At 41.8% G+C, this 21,025-nt stretch overlaps 1 long non-coding RNA gene across 1 annotated transcript in view; it reads right to left on the reverse strand.

Moving 5' to 3' along the window:
- Positions 1-2,146: 2,146 nt before the first annotated feature.
- Positions 2,147-21,025, reverse strand: part of LOC106558638 — a 46,828-nt gene continuing 27,949 nt past the window's right edge. Inside the window, exons 3-4 of the long non-coding RNA XR_005357271.1 lie at positions 12,182-12,321; positions 2,147-2,259 (exon numbers count right to left, since the gene is read on the reverse strand). This is a non-coding gene — a long non-coding RNA (uncharacterized LOC106558638). The remainder of the gene's footprint in view (positions 2,260-12,181; positions 12,322-21,025) is intronic.

Consider the following 21,025-nt stretch of genomic DNA (forward strand, 5'->3'; position numbering starts at 1 on the left):
GCCCATACTATAGACCTAGAAGCCAAGGCTCTGAAGGTTTAAGGAAAGTGTGCCACCCAGCCCCTCCAGTATTTTATTTAGTGAAGTCAGTTGGAGAATTCATAGAAGTGGAAGGAAAGGGCGAATCCACATGTTTTGTCTTCATAGGTTTGGTATCTCTCCCCATACCCCCCTCACCCCTCAATCTAGTGCCTGGCACATGGTCTTAATACATGTCTATTGGTGAGTGAACACTAGGAACCATGGGGAAGAGTGAGGGGTCAGGGTCCCTGGTCTTCTCTCAGTGTCACCCCCGCCCCTGCCCCAGTGTAGGTAGAGTCCTCCATTCTCAGCTCTTCAAGCACTTGGTGTAATATCACATTTTTCATATTTAGGATGGTAGCTTATGTCAGAGTAGGAATTTCCCTTTGGTCCTATTCAGTCCAGACCCCTCATTTTATGAAAGAGGACACTGATGTCCAAGGTAGTCCTGTGATAGGCCTAAGATCACACTTTTACCTAAAATAGTTGTTCACTGCCTGTGCACAGCTGTTCTGAAAGCATCGCCTCCATCATCCTGTATGTTTCAGTGGCTAGGGTGTAGGCACGGTCTTCTGTAAGGAAACCCACAAAGCACCCTGAGAAGGGAACTCAGATCTTCCAAGCTGACAATGGGCAGTGTCACTAGTGAAGAGGAGTGGCTGGATCCTCCTAGCTCTGACTTTTCTTTCTAAGGACCATCTTCTTGGCTCATCCATTATATTACCTCCACCTGGCTATTCTCAGGAGCACTGTTCTGACTTTAAAGTTTGAGTCTAGACTGGATGTAGGATGCTTGAAGGAGGTAGGATGAATGCAGAAAGTTATATGCAGCTAGATATTCTGATTAATAAGATAAGGCTTTTCCACTGTTGCTGGTAGTTGGGCCTTTGCTCCCAGTCTCCTTCCCTCTCATTTCCAAGAAATAGAGGTTGCTGTTAGTCTGGTTCCCCAGGAGCATCCTCCAAAGTCTGAATCTCCACGCAAGAGAAAACTCCAAATGGCAGTTTCTGTTCCTGGTGGTCAAAGTCTCATCTTCCAGATTCTTTTTCTGGTTGGAGGAGCCTTTTCTGTTTCAGAGTGTGTAACATTAGGAATAATCACATTCTCTAGGGAAGGTGCCCACCACTGCCACCACTCAACAAAGTTCTTTTGTTTTGTTTTGTTTATTAAGATTTTATTTATTCATGAGAGACATACAGAGAGAGGCAGAGACCTAGGCAGAGGGAGGAGCAGGCTCCCTATAGGGAGCCTGATGTGGGACTCCATCCCAGGGATCATGACTGAGCCAAAGGCAGACGTTCAACCACTGAAGCCATCCAGGTGTCCCTCATCAAGGTTCTTTACCCCAAACCTCAACAGGACATAGCTGGCAGATTACAACATGGTTGTGTCCACATTTAACATGTTCTACAGAGGAGTGGGAGGTGGAGGACAGGCATTTAGGGCATCTCCCTAACATGTTAATTCTTTACGATGTGTACCCTCTCTTCTCTTGTTTTTTCTGTCCTGTGGTCATTTAGCCCAGTGTTGGGCACTCAGTGAACCCTTTTAGAATTGGGTGGATTTGATACATCAGGTGTACTTTAGGGAAGGAGTTTGGGTGGGTGGGTGGGGCTAGGGACATGAGTCATGTGGGAAGAGAGAAAGTTTGCCATCCTGCTTACCACCTTCTAGGCTACCGAAGAATGCTTATTCCACTTTCACCCCCTGGGGTGTATTCATTCATTCATTCATTCATTCAGCGAATATTTCTAGAGTGCTTACTATATGCCAGCTATTATATTTGGTGCTGGGCATCAGCAATGCATAAAAACAGCCTCTATGCCCTAAAGAGCTATGTTTTTTGCGTGGTGGTTGATGGATGATCTGTCCAATCTCATTAGTAACAGTAGGAGCATTGTTAATAAACCCTGCTTGATCCTGTGCTGAGACACCTCTGTCTTCTGAAGATGCCTGCGTTTGCTTTGATTTCGTTGGGAAGTACGGATGCTAAGACGAGTTTTGCCCCAGAAGCACCACCAATGTGATTACCCCGGTTAACCAAGACGGCCAGTATGAGGCAAGGAAATAATAGGCTGTTGTGTAATGTGTGCACTTTTTCTTTACACAAGACCTTTAAAGGTCAGTTTATTACAGCCTAATGAAACAATTAGGTATATATATGGGGTAATTTAGTTGCTTCTTTACTTCTGCAATAAAAGTCGCAGGTCTTGGTGATTTCAGGCTTGCTCTGGGGCTCTGAAATGAAAAGGATTCATAAGAACTTTAGGCTCAAAGGAACTTGATCCTATTTTCCCCTTTTCATTTTTTATTTGGCACATGAATTTCATTCCATACAATTTTTTTTCCTGTGCACAGTAAAGTTTTAAAATAAACAGCAGCAACTCTGTTTTCCTAGTTTAGCTAACATGGAAACACCTAATCCTCTTAGTTTTCTTGATTTTTGCAAACAAGGATTTGTTGGGATAAAATCTTTAAGTAGTCCAGTCACATGGACTAGATATTCATTTAATGACCCCAAGTACAACCTGTTAGAAAAGCAAACTAATGAATTAATAATGTTCCTCACAGATATTTTTCTGCCTTATTTTTCAAACGCATGTTGCATGACTTGAATGGAAGTAGTAAATGAAAAAGTATTCACCCCATAAGTAGGGAATAATCACTTCACCTTGTAGCTAGCCCTCCTGTCAGCTTTCTGACCTTTCCCTTTTGAGCAGGTAGGAAAAAAAAACAAAAAAAAAAAACCCAACAAACCCCATGAGTTATATAGATGTACTGTCCAACACAATAGCCACTGGTTCCTGGTGGCTACTGAAATGTGGTCAGTGTGACTGAGCTGAATTTTTCAATTTAAATCTAAAAGCAGGAACAGTGTATTTTTTTTAGAGATATATTTATTTATTTATTTGAGAGAGAGCATGTGCATGTGGGGGGAGGGGCAGAGGGAGGGATCCCAAGCAGATTCCCATCCTGAGCAGTGAGCTCTGATGTGGGGCTTGACCCCCACAACCCATGAGCTCATGACCTGAGCCAAAACCAAGAGTCAGTCGCTTAGCCTTAGCCAACTGAGCCACCCCGGTGTTCCAGTGTAGAGTATTTTTTTTGTTGAATGCAACTTTACTGGGAGGCTTGTATGTATGTTTGGAGCAACTTGAATGTGTGAATCCACTTTTTTAACTATAAATTTTATGTCATAGAGATGATTTCTTATAATTTTGCATTCAGATTGAGATGTGCTATACATGTAAAATACATGGCCAAATTTTAAAGACTTTGTTAAAAATAAATACGAAGGGGCTCCTGGGTGGCTCAGTTGGTTAAGTATCTGCCTTCAGCTCAGGTCATGATCCCAGGGTCCTGGGATCGAGCCCTGCATTCAGCTTCCTGCTCAGTGGAGAGTCTGCTTCTCCCTCTCCCTCTGACTCTCCCTCCTGTTCGTTCTCTCTCTCCCCCTCTCTCGCTCTCTCTCAAATAAACTCTTTTTTTTTAAAAAATCAATGTGAAATATCTCATTTAGTAATTAATAATTGTAAGCCTATATTTTAAAGATTTTTTAAGTAATCTCTAACCCAACTTGGGGCTCGAACTCACAACCCCAAGATCAAGAGTTGCATGCTCCACCCACTGAGCCAGCCAGGCTCCCCTTAATAATTTTTTATACTGATTACATGTTGAAATAATAATGTTTCAGATACATAGAGTTAAAAAATATATTAAAATTAATATTGCCTGGTTTTTGTACTTTTTAAATGTGGCTACCACAAAATTTAAAACATGTAAGTGTCTTGCATAATATTAATACGGACAGCACTATTGGTTTGTTGTGTTTAGAACAAAAGGTTCCATGCCATGGTCCACAAAGTTCTCTCACCTGTTTACCTGGTGAGAACATCACAATGAGCTTGGTTAAAAACATGAACAACAAATTCTGTGCCATAGCAAATCACAAAATATATTTAATAATTCTGTTTGTTTTTTTAAGCTTGTCAAACCCAAGTGGTCTTAGATACTTTTTGACTGCAAAACTACATCACATATTTAATTCCACTTACCCTGGGGGAAATCTCATCTAAAGTTTGAAACAACTCAGCTGGTTAAGAGAGCCATTCAACAGTATGGTTTAATCACTCTAGTTATAGGTAGCTTTACAAAGCATTTAAATAATATTTTATGCTATAAGCACTAGAGTAATTGTGGTTCAAAGCTCAGGTTTTGGAGTCAGGCATACCTGGGCTTGAATTCTCGATCTGCATTGTTTAGTTGTGTGACCTCAAACTAGTGTGTGTGTGTGTGTTTTTTTTTTTTTTTTTTTAAGATTTTATTTATTTATCATGACAGAGAGAGAGAGGGGGCAGAGACACAGGCAGAGGGAGAAGCAGGCTCCATGCAGGGAGCCCAATGTAGGACTCAATCCCGGGTTCCCAGGATCACACCCCCAGCTGAAGGTGGCGCTAAACCGCTGGGCCACGGGGGCTGCCCTAAAACTAGTGTTTTAAACGTGCTTAGCCTTGGTTTTCCTCATCAATAAAATGGGACAATAGTGGTCCCTATGTGATAGGGTTGTTATGAGGATTAAAAGTTATAACCCATGTAAAGTGCCTGGCACCTGAGAAGTGCTCTGTTGTTAATTGTTATTGATTATGAAGTTGCCTTATTGTTGTTATTATTATTCCTTGTAAAGTATCCACCATTGTCCTCAAAGACCCTACCTACTATCTTGCTGTTGGATCTGGAAGGCTGTGTCAGAGCTGCCATTCATTCGCAAGTAGTGTCTTATGAAAATTACTTGCTCTCCTTGAGCTTATCCTTGGCCTTACTTTGTTCTTTTCTCCTTTCTTGTTCTTTGCCCCACTCTGCAATCAGCCTTTGATCTTGAACTTTCTCTTCTCTTACTTTGTGTTCTGTACTTGGCACACTCCATATCTCTACTAAGATTTTATTAATGAGTATGTATTGAGCACTTACTATGTGCCAAGTTCTCTGATAGGCACTAGGAATACTAAGATGAGTGACAAAGCTCCTGCCTTCCAAGAGCTTATTAAATAGTCAAGAGAGAGAGAGTTTATTGATCCGGGTAACAAGTGTCACAGGTGTCGCAATGGAATTTGGCAGAGTCCTGTGTGGGCAGGGGCAGGAATGAGATGCCACAAGGGTGATGATCAGAAAAGACTGACGTGACAAGTGATTGGCTGATAACGAGCAGGTATTGAGAGTCAGCATTGTGTTGGAGAAGAGACAGGTAGAGGGCCTGGGATAGACACATGGGAACAGCCTGCAGCCAGAACACAGTGTGTTCTGGAGATGTCAGTAGCTTGAACGGAATAGCTGGGTCACCATATGGAAAGATGAAGTTGAGCCAGCACATCAGCCTGGAGAACTGATCCTGGAGGACTTGGTATGCTTTGCTAACTAGTTGGTATTAAGTGATACAACCCAGTCCCAGTTTTGGCAAGATCACTTTGGCAATGAGGACTGGCATTAGAGGTGGAATCCTGTAAGGCTACAGCCGGAGTCTGAGATGAGTGAGGAATCTGAACCCAGAGGTTGGCTTTGGGACAGAGAGGAAGGGGCCAGATCTGGAAAGTCAAGGTGACTCTGCAGTGGTGGTGGAAGCTAGCCAGACTTCTTGTGGTGATTCTTTCGCAATATATGCAAATATCAAATCATTATGCTGTATACTTTAAACTAGTAGAGTGTTACATGTCAACTATATCTAAATTTTAAAATTGTAACTAGTCAGTTTCTTTAAAAAGAACAAGATGACAACGATGACAATGAGGACGATGATGGTGGTGTCCAGGAGGGAGGAGAGGAGCAAGGAGGGGAACTGGCTTAAAGCCTTGGTGATTGACTGAGTGAAGGCAGGGAGGGAGCAGGAGTCAGACACCAGCCAGGATTCTTGCACAGTGACTTGGGGGATGGAGCTCCACTTGCTAAGGTGGGCACAGGGGAAGGGAAGCAGGCCTAGGGGATAAAGAGTGAGGTCTGTGTGGGCTGTGGTGAGGACAGTGCTCTGCGGGCTGGAGACGGAGAGTGAGGCTGGCGGATGGCTCGGGTATAGTGGCCATTGCTTCCTCTTGTGCTTTACCCTCTTGAGGGACTGTTGTCCCTGATGCCACCACCAGCCCTGTCCACCCACACACATGCTCAGAATGCTTTCAGGGTTATGTTTTGAAGTACTTTTTGTCGGGGTTGGGGTGGGGGTGTGCCCAACTGGCTCAGTCAGTAGAGTGTGTGACTCTTGATCTCAGGTTCATTAGTTCAAGCCCCATGTTAGTTGTGGAGCCTACAAATCAATCAATCAATCAATCAATTAATCAATCACATTCTGTTGGGGTTATGGGCTCTCTTCTGACAAGGGACAACTTAATCTCACTACACACCCCGTCCCCCATCCTCTCACAAGCAGATTGTACCGACCAAGGGAGAGTCTTCCTCCAAAACACAAACGAACCACCCCTGTGTGATGTTTCCTAATTCTTCATCTTCCCAAGTGTCCCTCTGCAAAGCTTAACACTCTCCCGTGGCATCCCTCACTGCTCCGCCACAGGACCCCTGGCCACTTCCCCAGCCTCGGCTGCCACACCTCTGCCTCCCTCACCAGATTCCAGCTTATAGGCTCCTGTTCCTGGAGTTACACACAAAACACACAAACAAATGTACTTGTTCCTGCTGCAGGATGTTTGCCCTTGTCTGTGCCTAGAATGTTCTTCCCTCAGGTCTTCACTAGGCTCCCTCCTTTTCTATCTCCTTTTCTTTATCCAGTTGTCAGTGCTGGTATCTTGGGGTGGCCTCCATGTACTCATCCCTGTTGGTCTCCACCCAGTGCCCTGCTCTTTTGACTTCATAGCACTTCCGCTGCCTGAAATGATCTCATTTGATGGCTTATGTGTGGTCATCTTTCCCCAAAAGTGTGTAAGTTCTTGGTTCCCACATGTCCCCAACACCTGGCAGAGAGCTTCCAGGTAGCAGGCATTCATTACATATTTGATCTAAGAGCTTGAAATCTTGGTTAAACATCCCTGATTTAAGGTGTTCCCTCCCCCTCCCCACATCAGCTAAGTTGTTTTGCAACAAACTCCAGTTTCTAGAGTGACTTTATCTTTGGTGGGAGGAAGGGGAGGTGGCTACCCCAGTCAGATGCCCAATGGGAAACAGATGGACACTCAACAGGATAATTGAGGAGAAATTAATAAAGGGATTATCAGGGTTTAGGGAAACCAACAAGAGATTGTGAAGTACTGCCAAGAGCCCAGAGAAAATAGTTAAATGAAGAGGCCCTGTCAGGAGCCTGGATCAGGCTGTGGCCACCCTTTCATCACCCACAAGGGAGAGAATTTAGGGGATAAATACTCTGACCTTGTTCTACCCCCAGCCTCTCGGTCTTATGCCTGTGCCTCTATTGGCTTAGTTCAGTGGGGTTGCCGAGGCAAAGGGAGCCTAGGCCACATGGGTCAGCATCCAGGGACAAAGTGGTAGTGGAAGGGGGTGCTGAGGACATGTACAGTGGCAAGATCAGAAAATCGCATGATGTCCATGCCATTTTCCTTTGTCCCTGATTCAAACTATTTGAATGATCTGTTTTGTACCATAATTTTTACCATTATTTAATTTTGTACCATTAGTTAATTTTGTACTATTTTGTACCATTATTTTGTACCATTATTTAATTATTTTTTATACTTACATGTGATGCCCATGAGAGAAAGGTATGGGAAGACAGGGAACATGCTTATAACACCTTTATTTTTTTAAAAAATATTTTATTTATTAATTCATGAGAGAGAGAGGCAGAGACACAGGCAGAGGGAGAAGCAGGCTCCATGCAGGGAGCCCGACATGGGACTCGATCCCAGGTCTCCAGGATCAGGCCCTGGGCCGAAGGTGGCGCTAAACCACTGAGCCACCCAGGCTGGCCTGCTTATAACACCTCTAAGGAACCTGGAGTGATTTGATAGGGGGCGATTCCTCAGTATGTGTGAGCTCTGAGTGTAATGGAATGATAGGTGAAAACTCGCTAAGTGAGCATGATACGAAACCAGAATATTTTGGGCAAATCTTAGGAATGACAAGCAACAGCTAAATCCTCCATGGCAGCATTTCCATAGTACCCCCGTGCCTGGTGCGCAAGAATGCCAGATGGTCATTTTCGTGTGTTGGTTTGCCTGTTTTAGTGCATCATTTATGGCCAGAGTCCTAAGACTCCATTTGCTTCCCAAGTCAGAAAAAATTCTCCATAGGGAAGGAGACAGTCGATGAATCTTCCAGAGCCCTTTCTTTATCTCAGCTTACTCTACTCTGGGCTGATAATATCACTAAAGGGATAGTGATGCCGTGTTTTCCTGCCGACTAATATATTTTAGGAGAAAAAAAGAAAAAAAGTTATTTGTGTTAAAAAGATAAAGAGTGAAGTTCTAACATTCTTTACCATTTGTTGAGATCTCATGGTATAGACCATGGGTCCCAAAATGTAACAAAAAATAATAGCTCCTACCTTGATTGAGCGCCTACTGCATACCAGGCACTGAACGACTTGACATAACATCCAACAATCTCATGTCATTGGTATAATTAATGCAGTTTTATCGTTGAGTTGGATCTAAAGTCATCAGCGAGGAAGGGAGATTCAGAAAGGCAAAGACTGGGGGGGGTTCTTGCTGCATGTGGAGATGCCCTCAGATGACTGCTGGGATTGCCATGTAAAGCCTGTTGCGGAGTCAGGGTGGGACGACAGAGCTGGTCAAAGGAGGACATGACTGAGGGTGGTCATGAATCATTCTGCTTGGCCATGCGGTGGGAAGGAAGCCACGACAGAGCCGGATGAGAGAAAGATGTGGAAGAGGCAAGCTGAAGGCAGCTGATACCAGCAGGGAACGCCAGTGAATGCAGCCTCCAGTCGATGACTCCCTGGGGATGCTGCAACCACGATTTCAAGCCCCTTCTCTTGGAGATCACCTGTCCCTGTGCTTATGGTCCTAAGGTTTCCACAGGCTTCCACGAGTCTGAGGTTCCTCATTTGGGATCCAGAAGGTTAGTTATCCTGTAGTGTTCTGAGGAATTCCTGGAACCTCGAAACCAGGAAGAGGACATAGGGTTTAGGTTCCAAATGAGGAACCTCAACTCATTTCATGTTGTCATTTCACAACTAACAGAATGTATTAGAAACTGGGAGGAGGAGGATGGGGAAGGAAACAGGATTCAGGCACACAGATAAGTCACCTGGATTCTTTTTTTTTTTTTTTTTTTTTTTTTAATTTTTAAGTCCCCTGGATTCTAAGGGTTTTTTTTGTTAAGTGGAAGTAAACAAATTCAGAAAATATCCATGAGATGGAGTTATTTGATTATTTGATTTTGCTAACTAAATTAAGTTTAGTTGGAGAAAGAAAGGTTTCTTGGTAGAGAGAGGCCCATGGTATTTGGTGTGTTAGAGTTTAGACAGGGTTTGCTGGTACTCTAAAAGTCTGGTTTCAAGGAAAATATATTGATTTTGCATAAGATTTTCTGTATAGTAATGGTCGGTGTGAGAGAAAACGCTTTGTATTTCTGCCGGTCAGTAATTACCCTAAAGTCCACTTTCCCAACATAGTAACTCCAAGACCACTGGAGAATATGGCTGGGGAAGGCTCCCCAGGGAAAAATGCTTCAGAGGAGGAGATTAATTAATGAACGTAAGGTGGAAGAGAACGTTATAGAAAAGGCTCACAAAGATAAGCTTTCAGTTATAAGAACAATGAAATTTAAGTAGGCTCTGACACTAGGTAAGGACGTAGAAAGATCAAGCTAAGAAAACTGAAAATGGATAAAGGTAGAAGATGGAATCAGAGGGAGACCATTTATTTATTCAACTGTTTGCTGGGTGCCACGGAGAAAATCAGTGTGTGTTTGTGGGTTTCTTTACCGGGGAATAACACCGTGGGGCTGCATCTGTCTAATCATAAGATTTCTGCAGAAGTAGGAGAAAACACCAGAGTTTGAAAGTGTCCCTGATAAGAACAGAGATTTGGGGCTTTTGGTTTCTTGTTTGGCTGCATTCCTGTCTCTTTGTAACTATCAGGTTATCCCAGACATCTTGTTTTGAAAGCGTGAGACACCATTGAGAGGACCAGGGAAAGGAACACAGGACTTTAAAAAAAAAAAAAAAAAAAAGGGATGTAGGAGGAGAAAATAAATGGCAGAAGGGAACATCTTTATTTTTCCAAGGAATCTGACCCTAGTGTCTATTATACTGTCTGCATCTATTTGGATGGACACACGAGCTGTTTCCAGAACTATCTTCATGTCAGTATTAACTCTGTGATCTTTTTGAGGCTGTCTGCAAACCTGCTGTTGGCCAAGGACCCTGGTGAGCAGGCATTTCCCAGTTTGAGGAAGTCCCCGTGGCCAGTGTGAGACTGAGGTCACCAGTGTGTGGAGGGCTGGAGTGTGGACTCAGTGATTGGCTAGATGGAATTTAGCCTTTTTCCCAGAACTGAAACTGGTCCCAATCCATTTGTTGGCTCAGCACTCGAGGAAGGCTATTTCAGGAAGCAAACCCAGAAGGAACTAAGAACGCAGTCATGTGTTCATGAGTGACTCACTCAGGGTTTCTGCTCCAGCATGTGACCTTCAGGCCACCAAATGCATGGAGTGGGCTGAAAGTTAATGATTCATTGTGGGAGGGGGGAAGCCCTTTATCTGAGCAACTCCCTACCAGCTCCTGGAGTGGCTTGAGTGACAGGTACCATCCAGCATGAACATTGCAGTCAGCCTGCCTGAAACTGCTCTCACTGTGACCCTGGGAAAGTTATTTAATATCAGCCTCCATCAGTTTTTTCATCTGTAAAATGGGCATCATCATAATAATACTTGATAGGATTGTGAATATTATGTAAGGTCACACATGCACAGTGTGTGGATGTAGGACAGTAGTGGCCATTGCAAAAAAGAGAAACAACATGGCGATTGCTAACCTCAAACACAAATGATTTCTCATTAGGATGTTAATATGTTACATTTATTTTGCATTTTACAGTTTGTGAAATGCTTTCATATGTATTATGTCCATGGATCAAAGAGGATAGATCAGAGGATAGTAGTAAAAATGTTTCACATTTATAATAGGCTGATGAGAGTATAATCTAGGAAAGATAAGGAGAAAGGAATGTCTTCCATTGCCTGGTGTTCTACCCCAGGAGGAGTTTAGGAAAGGTGGCCCCACCGATGCTGATTGCATACCCTGCCTCTTAGCAAGCTATGTGGGCCTCCAGGGTAAGAGTGTTTCCCTAAGGATGCTGTCCAAAGGAGAACATGGACCACTGACCTGGGTGGGGCTAGAATGAGGTGAACTATTGACAAATAGAGGCCCCAAGAAGCTTCTCCCCTGTTTGCCAAGAGGCAACCACTAGGCCCAGAGAGTATCTGAGAGGTCAAACCCTTTCCTTCCTGGAGCCAGGCCATGGAACTTGTTACATGTGAGAAAACCATGAAGAAACCAGATTTCTCTCTTTAAGAGAGAGAAATTACAGATGACCAAATGGCACCATGCTCTTGATCAATAGAATAGGACAGTCCCGGGCAAACCCACAGGGGTTGGTACCCTTGGCACATAGTAGGCCTGGATCACAGTGGCCCGAGGGGGATTAAGGACAAAGCTATAACTCAAAGCCAGATAACTTGGTGAGACTTCTTTGTAGATAGCTCCTCGGGTGATACTTCCTTGTAGGTAGCCACGGTGATAATATTCCCTTTGTGAACGATAGTGTTTGAGTGTTTCTGTGGGGCCAATAGCCTGCCTCAGGTTGGGTTTCTCAACCCTTGGCACAGTCGATATTTTGGATTGTTGCGGGATGTTGTCCTGTGCATTGTAGGATGCTTAGCAGCATCCCTGGCCTCTACCTACCAGATGTACTAGCACCTGCCAACAAAAATGTCTTCAGGCATTGCCAAATAACTTCTGGGGTGTGGGTGGGGGCACAATGGCTCTAGCTGAGAACCACTGCTCCAATATCCTACCACGTATTGAGAAAGTGACCACCCCATCATCTTTGTAAACTCTTAGTTTTTTGCTCTTTCCCTCCAGCTTTGCCCCTCCTAATATTCTGATAGCTCCCCACTCTTCTCTCCTCCTATCCTCCACGATCATGTGTGATTCCTAAGTTTGTGAAATTCTAAAACATACCTACGGAACAGAAGTTCGTCTAACAGTCTGAAGAAGTCATTTCATTGAGTTTTTTTAGAATCTCTGGGAATTCTTTCTGGGCTTCTTGATTTGTCTTCTGAGGTTCAGTGGAATCAAGCACATAAAAGTCTTCAAGGTTTCTTAAAAAAACAAAGAACACCATAATTAAATTCGATCCTCTTACTGGAAAGCTTGTTTGCTCTCATGGTGCTAGCTTTGCTTAGGCAGCTTCTGAAATGATGAAATTATAATCTGTGTAAAAACTTCAAAAGGAGCTCTTTACCTTCTTGGAGAAGATTTTAAATCTTAAAAGTCTAAGAACTCAAAACATCTGCAGAGAGGCTGTGGGACTGTAGATGGTTTGTACAGCCTCGATTCTTCACCTGTTCAGTCAGTCCCTTTCCTGCTAACCCTTAATGAAAAAATATTCTGAACAATGCTCTACAGTTGCTATAACACCTTTGTAAGGAGAGGTCATCAGATCCACCTTTTGGCCTTTAAAAAATGAATATTTAAACCAAAGATGCTTAATACTATTCATAAAGTTTTGCAGAAATGGAAATTTCGATTATCTTTATTAGTGAACTGTTCCAGTTTTTTACTTACCCTCAAAGGCAAAGTTTCTTCCTTTTCTTACTTTCTGAAGACAATTCCTCTTTATAATATTTATTTTCTTAGAACAAAAGTTAGTCTAATTTTAAAACTAACATGGGCCACTAGAGGGGAAGAACACAAAGGCGAAAAGAAAAATCATTGGTAAACCCACAACCCAGAGATAATGCAGATGATGTTTTTGGAATTAGGCATCTTTAAAAAATGCATATAATATGTGTTTATCAGGTTAACTTTTCTCCTATTCAGTTTTCACTAGGGAAAGAAAACACTTCTGCAATTTTGTGGTGAATTTTAATATATTGTACTTTTAAATGCATAAACAAAGAGTTTCACAGGGGAATTAAATTGACAAAGAATGCATAATGATGAAGACAGAACTTCTTCATTATGGTTTTATTTAAATAAATTAGGTATGGATGTCTGCTGTTCTTAGTCTCTTATCTGTCCTTCAGGAATTTATTCTGTGTAAGTAGGTACATTTATGGCTTCTACTCTCCTCTTCCTTTTTCCACAGAAAGTAGACTCTTAGGTGAATTGTTTTGAAGTGTTTTTCTTCACTTGGCAATACATTTTGGAGATCTCTCAATCTCAGTACATTGAGGGCTTCCACTTTTTTTTTTTTTTTAAATGTTTATTTGAGAGAGAGAGAGAGTGTGTGTGAGTGGGAAGGACAGAGGGAGAGGGAGAGAGAATCTCAAGCAGACTCCATGCTACGTGTGGAGCCTGACACGGGGCTGGATCTCACAACCCTGAGATCATGGACTTGAGCTGAAACCAAGAGTCAGACACTTCAGCAAGTATGCAACCCAGGTGCCCCTGATTTTTTAAAAAGCCACATAGTAGTCCATTGTATGGATTTACCCTAATTTATTTAATCCCCTGTTGATGAATATTTAGCTGTTTTCCAGTCTTTCACTATTAAAAATGATGCTGTAATAAGTTATCATGTACACATGTCACTTCATAAGCATAAAATATATCTGTAGGTTAAATTCCCTGAAGTAGAGTTGCCAGATTAGCAAGTATATGCAATAGTAATTATAATAGATATAATGAATGTATAATATAGTAATAATTAATAGATATGTAATATAGATGAATTTCCTCCATGGGGGTTGTACCAAGATATACTCCTATTGGATATGTATGAGAGTACCAGTTTCCCTACAGCCTTCCAATATATTATGTTAATATGTTACTATCAAACTTTTGGATTTTTGCCAATCTGATAGATGAGAAATATTTCAGTGTACTTTTAATTTGCATAATTTTATAGATTATTTGTACTCTACCAACTATCTGATCATCTCTTCTGCCCATTTTTCTATTGCTTTATTGATCATTTTTTTCATTGATTTGTACAAGCATTTTATATATTACCAAAACGAGCTCTTTGTGGTGTGAATTATGGATATTTTTCTTTATCTTTTGATTTTGTTTGTAGCTTAAAAAATGTTTGTATGTAGTTGAATTTAACAGTCTTTCATTATGGCTTTTGGTTTATGAGTCATAATAGAAAGATCATCCTTACTTCAAGGTTATGAAAGAATTTTCCCATATTTTCTTGTAGAATTTTTGTGGTTTATTTTTTCACATTTATATATTTGATCCATTTGAAATTTATCCTGGTATGGGATAGGAGGTAGAGATCCAACTTTGTTTTTTCTAGATGTCCCAGCAATATTTATTGAATAATTTCAGTCACCATTGGAATAAGATTCCTCGTTTACATTCTGTCTAATAATTCCCGTATCTGGAGTCCTTCTGAGTTTAGTTTTGTTTTCTGTATTTCTACATGATGTCACTCATGTTGTCATGATGCACCTGTTTCTCTTTGGTTGGATGCTGGATCTTATATTTGAAACTGTTGTTGTGAAATAATTTGAAGTCTAGCATTTAGTTATGCTCCTCTTAGATCATACTATTTATTAAGGCTTTATATTATATTTTAATATCTCATAGTACCATTTACCTTTCTGTCAGGATTGTCCTGGTTATGTACTTAAGATCAGCTTTTATCAACTTAGTTCCAAGCCTCTCCTCCTTAAAAAACACTGCATTGGTGGCACGTGGGTGGCTCAGTTGGTTAAGCATCCTAATCTTGATTTCGGCTCAGGTTGTGATCTCAGGGTTGTGAGATCAAGACCTGAGTTGGGTTCCTTCCTCAGTGAGTATGGCGTCTGCTTAAGATTCTCTCTTCGCCCTTCCCCCCTGCTTGCATGTGCATGCGCGCGTGCGTGTGCTCTCTCTCAAAGTCGCAGTGGTTCATTATTTTACGAAAGCAGAACGTGCTAATTTATGCATTGATTCAAAATGGCATCTTACAGTGTTACATATTCTCATCAAAGAATATGGTAGAGATAACACTTTAAAAAATGTTGGCATTCTTGGGTATTTTATTCATGGACTTAAGAACTATTCTTTGAGATCATAAGAGAAGTCAGTAATAGGTATGGTTTAATATATAAATAATCATTTTAGATGGCTTCATTTATACAGCATGATAACTTAATAAATGATACTGTGATATTAGACTTGTGGCCTCTTGATCCTCTAGCATTAGGTTTTGTTTTTGTACCTTTCTCATCTTGTCTCCTGTACTGAGTCATGTTGAACAACCAAAAACTTTGACCTTTATCTTAATTCTCTTAGGCTAGCCTGCATTTCTTTGGTTTTGTCAGACACTGGATTGCAATCCTTTCTTCAGATGTTTTTTCTGTGTTGTTCACAATTGTGTGTGTTATCCAACAAGCATGCTCACTATGCTTTTACAAAGTCTTGGAGTCAGAGACAATAGAACACAGTATTTAAGACAGCAGGATCTGGTGTCTGACTGAACTGGAGTGAAGTTGTAGCTGGGCCTCTTTATGAACTTGGGCTAGATACTTAACCTTTCAAAGCCATAGTTTTCTCTGGGAAATGCAAAGAATTTCATTAAAGAAATTGAATCTTCATCGAAATATTTGTGATCATTAAATGAGAAAGCTTACAGTATAGACAACAACATATCAAGTGCTCACTAAATGTTAGCTCTATTGCAACATTGTACAGATAGATTTTCCCAGGTTCAATTACTGAAGTGGAAATGGCAGAGCTTTTGGTCTCTTTTCATGGTGCCACCAATGAATAATAGAATGACCAAGATATATGGTCCCACTGCATAGGCTCCATTCTTAGTGCTTTACCTCTGCGGGGTTTTGGGGTTTTTTTGTTTGTTTGTTTGGTTTGGTTTTTGTTTTTGCTGTTATTTGCACTTTACCTCTGTTGACTCAGTTTATCCTTACTAGTCAGAAGATAGATACTATAATTATCTCCATTGTACAAATGATGAAACTGAGTTACAGAGAGGTTGAATGATTTACATACAGCTAGTAATGGCAGCTAGGATTTGAACCAAGGCAGCCAAAGACTCCTAATGATATTGGCCTCAGAACAGGCTCCATAGTCCAGTTTCTACCATAATGCAGAGCAAGAGCGTCTGGTAGGTAACATTCTGAAAATGAGCCCCCAGTGAGTCCGAAGGTCTCATTTCGGCAGGCCATCCCTACCACTGGTGGTAGGGCTTTTGAATCCGTAGCAACCTTTCCAGGTTCCTGTTTGCCCTTTTTCCCTTTTGTCTCTCCTTCAGTCGTGTCCTTTTCATTCTACATCTGTATCATTTATCTTCTACTTTTCCTTTATCTGAACCCTGTGAAGGGGGCTTGCCCTGCAGACAATGTGAGCCGGGATGGGGACTTAGGGAAATTAGCACCTACCAAACCTCAGGCATTGCATCGGGTGCCCTCATGTCCATGTTCTCGCCCCCATTTTGCAGCTGAGAAAGCTAAGGCTCAGAGTATAAGTAGTAAGTTACCCACATTCACACCATTGGATTGTACCAGAATTACTATTTGAGTCCAAGTCTGTTTCTAGAGCTTGCTGTCTTCACTAGGGCTGATAAATAATTGTATGCACTGGTAGAGCCATGTTGGTTGTTAAAATACTGAAATCTCTCTGTACCTCTTGGTGGATAGCTTCTCCCAAGCCTCCCATGTGAACTTCTTCCTTCCTCACTCCCCTCCCCACCTGCCCCCCCCCCCATGCCCCCCGGCCTCCCTGGACCTGCCCATAAGCCAGTAAGTAAAAGGTTCATGCCCACTCTAGCAGGGGCATCAAGGGCCGTTCTCCAGCACCAAGCTGGCTGGTAGATGCATCCATGCCCTTGAGGTACTCCTGCTCTGAACCACGCCACCGCCACCGTGTAGTATCAAGTATCATGCTGAGTACTGCTTAACATCACTGGGGCAGCTCAGGATGAATGAGAAAATAACAGCTCATTAATGAAACTGCCATTTGGTATCAAATCAGAAATGCTGTGGAGGCTTAGCTGAATTCACTGCCTCCTTTGACAAAGTACAGAATGAGGAATGTTGCATCTGTGGACAAATAGATTTTATGTTTACCAAGACTGAGGTTACTAGAGGAAGTGTTTCCAGTCCAGTCTTCACTCCCACTACCCAAGCCGCTCATGCCAGGGCCCTCCTTCTAGGCATTCAGCCTCTGGGCCCCTTGCTTAGAAGCTCTTCTGCCTCCTTTGCCTGCTGAGGATCCTCAGGCCTCAGAGGCCCACAAGCCTGGCGTTATTTTTAGAATCCTTTCTATTGTACTTGGGTAAAAAAGATTTTTTTTTGGTTGAGTTTTCATTCCTAACATTCTTTCTTTGGAGAAGGTATTCTGTGTTTCAAAAAGCAACTTACAAATGAACTTTTCTAAAAAGCAAGATAGGAATTTTTCTAATATTCTGGAAGGAGATTAAGTATGATATATCACTCTGCCCAAATGTTGTTGATTCCTTCCTATTGTTTTGTGGTTGATGATAAACCCCTAGAAATGTTACCTGTGCCTCTTATTTCTCCAACTTTAAAGTCTTTTAAAGTTTTTACTTTTGCCAATCCTCAGAGATACCCTGTGTATTAGTTAGGATAACCTAAGTAGGAGTAACATATGGACCCCAAAATATTGGTAGCTTATTCAATAGAAATCTATTTCTGGCAATCCTGGTGATGTGCAGATTGGCAGGGTGGCTAACTTCCATGGACTCAGAGATCCAGACTGAGAGTGGCTTTGCCTTTTCCAACACACAAGGTCCAGAGTTGCTTGGGGATTGCTATCTCGGTCAGCCAGAAGAGGAAGGAGCCTAGAGGAGAGTGTCTGGTAATATTTTAGGGCCAGGCATCATGGTACACACACTTGATTTCCTCTCCGTCCAGTGGCTAAGTCAAATGGTGATGCCTACCTGCTGTGTGGGAACTATGGTCTTGCTGTGGCCCATAGAAACAGACTTTAAATTCTAGAGAACAAACTGATAGTCACCCAAGGGGAGTTAGGGATGGGTGGGTGAAATAGGTGATGGGCATTAAGGAAGGGACTTATGATGAGCACCGGGTGATGTATGGAAGTGTTGAATTTGTACATGTGAAACTAATATAACACTGTATGCTAACTATACTGGAATTCTTCTTCTTTTTTTATACTGGAATTAAAATAAAGATGTAATAAACTTTTTTGAAAAAGGAAATAAAAGAAGGAACCTTGATACCAAAGCCATACTGAGAGGAGCTTTTGTTACCTCTCTGGATTAGGCAGGTTCAAAGAGTTGACCAGGGGGAAGGTGAACATGTTGGTGCATCCACCCAGTTTCTTACTGCTGGACACCACTGAATACCATCATGCATCACTTGGGAGAGGCCTCAGTTCTGGGTCCTGCTGAACACTGACTGGCCTTGTGACCTTGGGCAAGTCACCTGCCTAAATCTCAGTTTTCTTATCTAGATCAACTAGTAGATATCTAAGGTATTTCACTGGTTTAAGATGGCATGATTCTAAGAATTTGGCCTCTGGAGATCCTACTGGATAATTACAGCAAGCCACAAAATTTAGAGAGCATATTATAACTGTTATAGCCATTCAGTCTTCAGAAAAAAAGAAAGAAAAGGAAAACTGCACAGATCATCAGTGTTCATTGTTTAAATGCTGTTTATGAAGCAAAAGGATTTATTCTGAGTCAGCCTCATTCGATGGTGAGGTCAGAGGTCAGCAACCACATTAAAATATATTTTTGATTTTAGGAAGGACTAAGGAGGGGCTCGGTTGAGCGTTGGACTCATGATTTGGGCTTGGGTCATGGTCTCAGGTTCTCAAGATCAAGCCTCACACGGGGCTTTGTACTCAACTAAGAGTCTTAAGAATTTTCTCTCCCTCTTCCTCTGCCCCTCCCTACTGCTTGTGTGGTCTCTCTCTCTCTCAAATAGTAAATAAATAAATCTTTCTTTTTTTTTTTTTTTTTTTACAAAAGGAAGGGCTAATGAATGCCAATCTAATACAACATATGGACCTGTTCACTCTGCATAATTTTAAACTGCCTACTTAATGCTGTCTTATCATTGAACTTCACCTTCTTTGGAATATGGCATTTGGACCTTCACATGCACCCAATATGATTCTCACCCCTTGCAGTGAATTCTTCATTGATGTCTCCTTATCTAAGAATAATATTGCTTCTGAGCAGTAATATTGAACAGCCAATATTATTCCATATGGAAAAAATATATCTGTGAAACCAGTTTTAGTTTCTAAGGGGTAGTCATAAGTAGAAAGGAGGTGTTTCATGGGCAAGTTATATGTTTGTGTGTTTATTATCCACTATGTTGTAAGGAGCACTGTATTGTGCACATAAAAACTTTGATAAGCTTTGGCCTAGAAAATAGCCATGCCTGGCTATTGAAAAAACTATTAAGAGCTCATTTGTTCAAAGCAATGGGTTAAGCATTGTGTTCGCATTTAGAATATTACCATTAGCTTGGGCTACCTAACATTAGCTAATCTGAATATTATGCCATGTGGGATTCAGTGGGACAGGGTATAAGCTTCTGGTACTATACTTGGGGCAAAGGAATGAAGAGAAAAGGGGGCCTTGGTTATAATAAAAGCTGTTGTACTATTTATCAAGACACATTTTTAAAAATTCTGAATCCCCAGTGTATCACTTTGAATACATTACCTCTTACTGGGCCCACACTCACAATAGGCTAAATGACTTGCCAGAGAACTGGGTCAACCAACTTGCCCAATGAGTAGAATTACTGGAACACTGTTTAAAATGAGAGATTTCCAGACCCTTCCTTTGGTGGTGCTGATGCAGAAGGTCTACAGCAAGGCCCAGGAATCTGATTTGGACAAACTCTTCAGGTGATGGGCAAGCCTGAGAAACTATGGAGTGCACTAGTCTCCAGCCTTTCAGAAGAGGGTGCTATGAGGGATACCAGGGGATGAGAAGCTCTCCCAGGGGAAGGCCCTGGGGAAGAAGGTCTGGGTGAACATCTAGTGTGGTGGTGGCTTGTCACAGGCCCTCCATCAATATGTGTTGTCAATTGAAAATAAGGTTACTTTTGGGAAATGAGCATGTTCTCTCTCAACCTGGGGTATACAGGGAGAGGCAAACAATGTTCACAAGACCACTGGGTGAACATGGAATCACAGCTGGAGGAGAGACATCTAAAATTTAATGGCACCCACCTCCTTGACCTGGTGTACCTCAGTCTGTTTCACAGTAGGCTTATGTTATCTCTGGGCCTGGGACCCTTCTGGAGTCCAGTGACTTTAGAAGTTTCCTCTCTTGATCTGTATGCCAGTGGGCACTGTCAACTTTTACCTGGCCAGCTTTTTCTGGGCTTCCAAAAGGGGAACCACCCTTCCCTCTGATAGTCACAATTTTTCTTTAATTATGTTAATCTTACAGTCAGAGAACCAAGAACACTAGGTGGTCTCTTTCTAGCTGACTTTGCATATCTTTAAATCTAGTGGATTTAGAAGATTGTCTCTCGGGGACTCTTTCCCTGAATTGTAATCTGACTGTACAGATTGTAAAACTTGAAATTGATTTAATAACAGCTTTTAAAGTGAGAAAATATATACATTTCGCTATGTGAGAGAGGTTGAAATGTAAAATTTGGTGTGTTGTAGAGTAGGAGAAGCAAGCTTCAAGCTACTGAGTAGACCATGCATTGTAGACCTCTAATAAATGTTACTGACTGGATGGATGAATGGCAGAGATTCCTGATCTCCTAGTGGGAGGATCTCTCATTTTAAGACAGTGGGATAATTTCAAGAAGATCAAGCTTTTTAAGTCTCAGCCTACCCCTGAGAAGGCTTTTTTAACAAAAGATTCTCCTTGAGCATCAGTTTCCTTCA

Source organism: Canis lupus, chromosome 3 (assembly GCF_011100685.1).
Source record: "Canis lupus familiaris isolate Mischka breed German Shepherd chromosome 3, alternate assembly UU_Cfam_GSD_1.0, whole genome shotgun sequence".
Lineage (NCBI taxonomy): Eukaryota > Metazoa > Chordata > Mammalia > Carnivora > Canidae > Canis > Canis lupus.